The following is an 8079-nucleotide window of genomic DNA, read 5'->3' as shown; positions in this document are numbered from 1 at the left end:
TAATAATAATAATAATAATAATAATAATAATAATAATAATAATAATAATAATAAATATTATCCTTCTTAGCAGACTTCTTAGCTTAACATCCCAGGGAACTAATGGGATAACTGGGGATGTTGTTTGCTCTTGACAAGAGTCTCAAAGTCTGGGGTGATGGTAGACAAAGCAACTCTGAGGTCATGCTCAATGTCCAATCTATTCCTCTGCTTTGTCTTCAGCTGGACCAGAGCTGAGAAGCCACTTTCACAAAGATAGGTAGTAAAAAAAAATAATAATAATTATACACACACATCCACGACCCACTCAAAATGGCCCCACGACCCACTATATCTCTGGCCTGACGATGTGTATACAGAGCTGGCTGTGAGCTCATTTTAATACAAAAGAGAGACCCAGAGTGCAAATTCCACTTAATTACAAACTTACATACAGTATTTTCCAAAAAAAATTGCGATTCTACCTCAACAACTTCTCCCTGTTCCCTCCTTAAAACACACCCTTGGGTCTGCCTGAGTCAGGTTTTGCCAGGCTGCAGAAACAAGTTAGTGGGGGGGCATAAAATGTTCTCGGGGGGGCACAATGGTTTTTCAACACAGGTTCCCTTTTATACGTTTCAGCTGGGACAACAGCGCTGTGGCTTGCTTGGTGCTGCCCACGGTGCTGAACTAAACAGCAGAGAGGCAATTGAAAAATCAAATTTCTCTCTATCTTAAGAACATTCACTTATACAAAAACAGACTGAACGGATATATATAACAGACCTGCTGGGGCAGCGGACTGAGAGCAGGGGACACAAACAGGCTGGATAAGATGGTCAGGAAGGCCAGTAGCGTGGTTGGGGTGGAGCTGGACTCTAGCGAGGGTGGCGGAGAGGAGGAACCTTGCTAAGCTCCAGGCCATCAGAGAAAACCACTCCCACCCACTATACACAGACTTGGCTGACAGGAGGAGCATGTTATAGGCTCACACTACCTAAATGCAGCACTGAACGGTACAGGAAGTCCTTCATTCCGACAGCCATCAGACTATACAATGCATCACTGTGCCTCACTGCATCACTGAGCACAGAGTGACAGTTACCATCTTCCTGGACTCTTACTTTTTAAACACCACTGTGCAATATTACACCTACTGTAGACTTCAGTATATTTTTACTGTATTTATTTACTGTATCTTTTATTCTATTTTTATTCTATTTCATTTTATTCTATTCTATTCTTAGGCCATTTGTTTTGTTATTCGTGACTTGTTCTGTCTAAATGTTTAATGTTGAGTGATTTGCAGTGTCAAATTTCCCTCAGGATAATACATTTCTATTCTAGTGTATCTTTGAAACGTCTCCATTTATTCAACTCTTCTGAATTCACTGATAAACTGAACTGAACTGACAAAAATAAGGTGCATAAAAAAGCTAACAAAATTCCTCCACAGGCTACTCATTAGCAGTGATGGGAATAACGGCGCTATAAGTAACTTCGTTACAAACGGCGTTCGTTTTTTCAGTAACGAGTAAACGGATTACTCTTCCAATCTTAATAACGTCGTTACCGTTACTGCAAAAAAATGCGGCGCGTTACTATGAATGAACCTGTTTCTTTCATCAGACATATCTCTGCGCCGAGAGGCAATAATATGTTCTTCCTTGTTTAGTGGACAGTGCGCGAGCCAAGCATACATGCTGACGATTGGCTGAGGTTGAATACAATGTCATGGTAAGCCAATCAGAGGTGGAGGTGGGCGGGTGTCTAAAGCATCCAGAGTCTGACACACAGCGCGACAAGACAAGCAATCACTGATCAGTCAGCATGAGACCGCGGTCCGTGTAATGTACGTTTTGAGCCCAAAAACGAATCCAACGAACAACACAAGCGACTCAGTCAACATGAGACCGCGGGTCCATGAGCGTTTTGTGTTCACTCTTTGCAGCGCAGGGCACTGAGTGGCTCTACTGCAGTGCTGACAGCCTTATCAACAGTGCTGCACTTCCTGGTTTAATAGCACAGGCTTCAGGTGCTCAGAGATATATATATCTCCATATGTCATGCTGCATGCATGTCTTAAATGTCATGATTAGATTAGTTTAGATGATTCGATTAGATTCTTATATCTGTATGTTGTTGTGACGTACGTGGGTTGGTCATTATCATTGTTACTGTATTAGGAGACCATGTGAACATCAGATTAGTATCATGAGTTGGGTTATGTTGTTCTTGGTGGTGTGATGTGTCATCTTTTAATGCTGCCTCTTCTCTTCTTCCAGAGACCACTCATCCTCCTGATTGAGCTGATTGCACCTGCTTGATTACACCTGTGGGCAGTTAGTGGGATGAGTGAATATAAGCGGGAAGATGACACACACACAGAAGTCTCATTGCTGGAAGTCACTTGCCTTATGGTGGAGTGGGGAGGCTTCTGTCTCGCCTGTCTATGGCCTAGAAACAACACTGTGTGGCACGGTGCCATTTTTATCACATGGAGTGTGGGTTAGACTCCACAGCTGTGGTGGCCTGGGATGGGCCCAAGGTAGTATCGTACCTACTAAGTGTTTGTTTGAGTTGCCTTACATGTATGTCTTGTTTGTCCTCTCCTACCTTTTCCCCTGTGCACCATGGAGGAGGTTTAAACCCCTACCTCCATTTAATATATAATTTACTATTTGGAAAACGTCTTGTGTTGTGTCTTTCTTTCACCTACACCTGGGACCTTGATTTTGAACACATTTACTGAGAGGGGCTGCTTTTGCTCATGTGCCGTCCTCCAGTTGTTATTATCAGATCTGCGTACATGACAGTTGTGTATGTCATTGATTGATTGATTGAAAAGTTTATTAACAGATTGCAGAATGGGTACAGTACAGTACAGCTCAATACATACAATTGTTAAGGGGATGCAGACCAGAGAAAGACTTTCGTCATAAATGTCATGAATTGAAAATGGGGGACCCTGATGTAAACAAGACGAAACTCTTTCTCTACATAGCCTACATGGCATTTGATTGGAGGCTAGTCTCACTTTGTCCCACAGCAACATTAAAATAGTTTAGATTTGTGTATGTTGTTTATGTAAAAAAAAATCTTGAATCTTGATTAGTTACTTTTATAATTTGTAACTGAGTAAGTAATTTAGTTACTTTTTGGAAGAAGTAACTAGTAACTGTAACTAGTTACTTTTTTAAAGTAACTTGCTCAACACTGCTCATTACTAGAGTGGCAAGCAGCGTTTGGGGACAGAGTGAAATCTTCTTAAAACACTGCCCCTCCACTCATTCCTGAACTTTTTTGTTAAGTCCTTCTCAAATGCCATTAAATTGGCCTTGCGTCGATGAAGCATACTAAGGCGATGTTCTGTAAAGACGTTCTTGAGGGTAGAAAACAAATTCTCACAGAGTGCAGTGCTAGCTTCAGTAGTGTTTTTGTTGACATCAGTGCCCACTAGGGCTGTCCCCGACTAAGGATTTGGATAGTCGACTTTGATTGAAAAAAAAAAGATTTTTTTTTTTTTTTTTTTTACCAGGGTGGGCACAGGTGACTCAGTGGGCGGGCCCGGCCCCCTAATGCCCGCCCATGGCGCCGGGTCTGATTTGCCTGCTCTGGTCCCTAAATCAAACACACTACACTTTGTGTCAGTACAACTGAATATGTGATTCTAAGCTCAGATTGTGATCATTTTACGCAAATTTGGCATAAACTTTCATTTTTACGCTGATGACACCCAATTATATATACCTATTAAGCCAAATGATTCCTCCCAACTTCAAAACCTTGAGGCCTGCTTGCTTGCCGTCAAAAAATGGATGTCGCAAAACTTTCTACTCCTTAATGCAGATAAAACTGAGATGTTAATTGTTGGCCCCCCAAACCACAGAGGCCTGTTTCAGGACATCTCCCTCAACTTTGATACCTGTCATGTATCCCAGAGCTCCACCATAAAAAACCTCGGAGTCATTTTTGATTCCTCCCTCTCATTTAATGCACATATAAAAAATGTCACCAAAATTGCATTCTTCCATCTTCGTAATATCGCAAAAATACGCCCCATTTTAACTCTGGCTGATGCTGAAACCCTGATTCATGCTTTTGTCTCATCACGTCTGGACTACTGTAATGCACTTTTTTCAGGCCTACCTAATTCAAGCATCAAAAATCTTCAACTCGTGCAAAATGCGGCTGCACGGATACTAACTAGAACTAAAAATTTGATCACATCACACCAGTTTTGTCCGCCCTACACTGGCTTCCTATCCAAGCCCGTTCTGACTTTAAAGTGCTACTCCTCACCTACAAAATTTTAAATGGGCTTGCACCGCTCTATCTATCCGATCTCATCTCCCGATACTCGCCCGCTCGTGCTCTGCGCTCACAAAATGCGGGGCTTCTATCGACCCCTAGGGTTAAAAAGAAATCCGCCGGCCACAGAGCCTTTGTCTACCGCGCTCCCTACCTGTGGAACAAATTACCTGCCGTCATCAGGGGCGCCTGCTCTGTCGAAGCTTTTAAATCCCTGCTTAAGACTCATCTTTTCTCTCTCTCCTTCAACCTACCCTGATCTCACCTGGTCGGGGACTGACCTTTAGATTAATCTGTATAGTTTAGTTATGGTACAGGGTACTACATGGTACCACTGGGTAGTTTACTACAGGGTAGTTTAGTTAGGGTACAGGGTACTACATGGTACTACATGGTACTACATGGTACTACATGGTACTACAGGGTACTACATGGCTCTACGTGGCACTACATGGCACTACAGGGTACCACAGGGCACTACAGGGTACTACATGACACTACAGGGTACTACAGGGTACTACATGGCACTACAGGGTACTATAGGGTACTACATGGCACTACGGGGTACTACATGGTACTACATGGCACTACAGGGTACTACATGTCTGCTCCTTTGCAGCACCATAAACATGGGAACTCTCTAACTCTTCCCCCCCCCCCCCCTTCTCTCTGAGTGCCCGTCTCCTGGCGCTGACTAAGGTGATGGATGCCTCGGGGTCTTGGCCAAGATTGTAGTGACTGCTCTACATGCACCTCCGAGGCCTTGGATCAGTTATTCACCGCCGTCTGTCCGTGGTCCTGTCAACTGATTAACAGTATTAACAGACTGTTAACAGATTAACAGTCAATGCGGTTTCATTTTGCTGGGTTAAGTACTTCTATTCTATTCACATAATACGCCTACTTCATATATCTACTCCATTCACATATATGCCTACCACTTGTATCTATTGCTATGTCCGCCTACTACAATCTCATGAGCTGTCTAACGCCTGTCCCGTCTCCCTGTCTCCCTATGACTTGCTGTCCTGGAGTGTTGACCGGAGTGTTGGACGTCCCGTGACGAAGGCCGGGAGGTTGCGACCCCCTCTGCGTGCCCCCCTGTCTCCGGAGGTCTCGTAGTGGTGACCGGAGTGCCGGATGTCCTGCGATGATGTCGGGGAGTTCGCGACCCTCTCTGCGCCGCCCCCTATCTCCCTGTCTCCGGCTGTCCCTGAGCAACGACCGGAGTGTTAAATGTCCCTTGACTAAGACGGGGAGGACGTGACCCTCTTTGCGCCGCCCCTGTGCCTCAAATAGATTTGCTATCAGCTCCATCTTTAATTTTTCAAAATGTACAGTTGCTATTGCATGCACTCATCTGTGTTTCACTACACACATGAGTGCATGCTTACCAACTGTCCGTCTGCAACACTACTATCACCAACATCTAAGAAGGGAGATCCCCCCTTGAATGGCCCTTCTAAGGTTTCTCTCCTCCACACTGCCTGTGGAGCTTTTTTCCCTATTGTTAGGTTTTAGTGAGTTTTTCCTTACCTTCGCGTGGGATATGTCTGGGAGTGCTTGCATTCTTTCATTTATTTGCATTCATCTAAAAAATTTTGGACCTTATGGTGTTCTTGTTCTGTTCTTGACTTATTGTTATGTTTTCTTCTTGACTTGTTTAAAGAAGATCTGTACGGCCCATGGGGACATTAACGTGTGTTGTCGGGCCCTATAAATAAATTTGATTTGATTTGATTTTCCGGAATGTAGTTTGGATGCAGGTGAGTTACTTCGAGAGTAGTTCATATTTAGTTTAACTTATTTTCATTGTGAAGTAGCTAGTAGTTTGGTAAACCTATAGTAACACTGTTTCCCATATGGCTCAGACAACACAGAGCTAAAAGTTGGCTGGCAACAGTGGTGCGTAACTGGTTTCAAACAGTCTTGTAGCTTGTGGCTGATCGTTAATGTGGGCCTCAATCCATTGTAAACACAGCTTGCAAGCTGGGCAAAAAAGATTGGTTATGCAAGACACAGGATAATGTTGTGGACAATCAATCCTATGGTTGACCGTGCAACTGCTACTTGAGATGGTTTTCCATTCTCCGAAGCCACAGTATCAAGGGCTTTGAAAGTGAAGCAAGCCCACTGTCGAGGGGGGGGGGGCAGCCAGACATTGTTGTCTCCCAAGCCCTGGGCCAGGATGGGTCCATATACAGTCCATATACTTATATGATTCGAGGTGGTGAGGGGGACCCAGTAGATAATTTTGTCTCGGGCACAGACATGACACACGGCACCCCTGAAGTGAAGTATCATTTACACTATACATTCACCAGTGTAATTTGGTCACCAGGGCAGACAGACGAAGAAAGTATTTGTTGCTACCGGTTCATTTACTTTAGACTTTATTATTGTTGGGTCAAAGGAAAGAGTGCGAGCTGTATGTGCGTGTTTGTCCGGAACTAGTCCCCCTTATTGTGTTTTGAACACTGGATTCTAAAATAAAACATCTTAAAAATCCAGCCCTCTCAGCTTGCAGCTTCCAGCAATTGTTCCAGTTGGAGTCTTATCTACTGCCCTCTTGGCCCAAAGGGAATGTGACCTGCTCTTAAGACTTATCATGCAACATGCACTAAGAGCGTCATAGAGGGTGGAACATGGCATTTTACCAAATTATGTTTTTTCTCTACTAAGATTTCAGACAAAAATGTTGCAGTTTGCCATAATATCATATGACAATATTTGTCTTAGTTTTGAAGATGATAATAATAATAATAATAATAATAATAATAATAATAATAATAATAATAATAATAATAATAATAATAATAATAATAATAATAATAATAATAATAATAATAATAATAATAATAATAATAATAATAATAATAATAATAATAATAATAATAATAATAATAATAATAATAATAATAATAATAATAATAATAATAATAATAATAATAATAATAATAATAATAATAATAATAATAATAATAATAATAATAATAATAATAATAATAATAATAATAATAATAATAATAATAATAATAATAATAATAATAACTTTATTTGTATATCACCTTTCATACAGGGGATTGCAGTTCAAAGTGCTTTACATCAGATAAAACCTTTATTTTATGGTATTTCATTTGACAAATTACAATGTTTACGTCATTATCTGCTAATACAGTTGCCATGGTGCTATTTCGTGGTCAAAAATCTTCTATTTTCTCTTTTTTTATATACTGCTGCAAGGACTTTTATTTATTTATTAATTAATAAATATACAGTATGTATCTTTTGTTTTTACAATATGTATATATTGTGGACAATGGTATAGTTAAAATCCATACCTTTGCATGGATCCATGATGGTAGACCTTCATATTCGGTATATACCTCTCAGCTATAGTGTTTAGTAGAAGCTAGTACTGTATAGCATTTCCTGGTCAAAACTGACAAGAGGATGTAATTATACAGCAACTTCACTTAAATTCTACTTTTACCATGACAATACCAAGAGTTCATTCCCAAATCCACAGTAATTGTATGAGGGAGAACTGCGTACTGCTGACCTCCTCTGTGTGGGAGAACTGTGTACTGCTGACCTCCTCTGTATGGGATAACTGCGTACTGCTGACCTCCTCTGTATGGGAGAACTGTGTACTGCTGACCTCCTCTGTATGGGAGAACTGTGTACTGCTGACCTCCTCTGTATGGGAGAACTGTGTACTGCTGACCTCCTCTGTATGGGAGAACTGCGTACTATGACCTCCTCTGTACAATGCCTTGTATTTTCCTG

Source organism: Notolepis coatsorum (genome assembly GCF_963971535.1).
Source record: "Notolepis coatsorum genome assembly, chromosome: 16".
NCBI classification, from domain to species: Eukaryota; Metazoa; Chordata; class Actinopteri; order Aulopiformes; family Paralepididae; genus Notolepis; species Notolepis coatsorum.
This window is presented reverse-complemented; position numbering follows the sequence as displayed.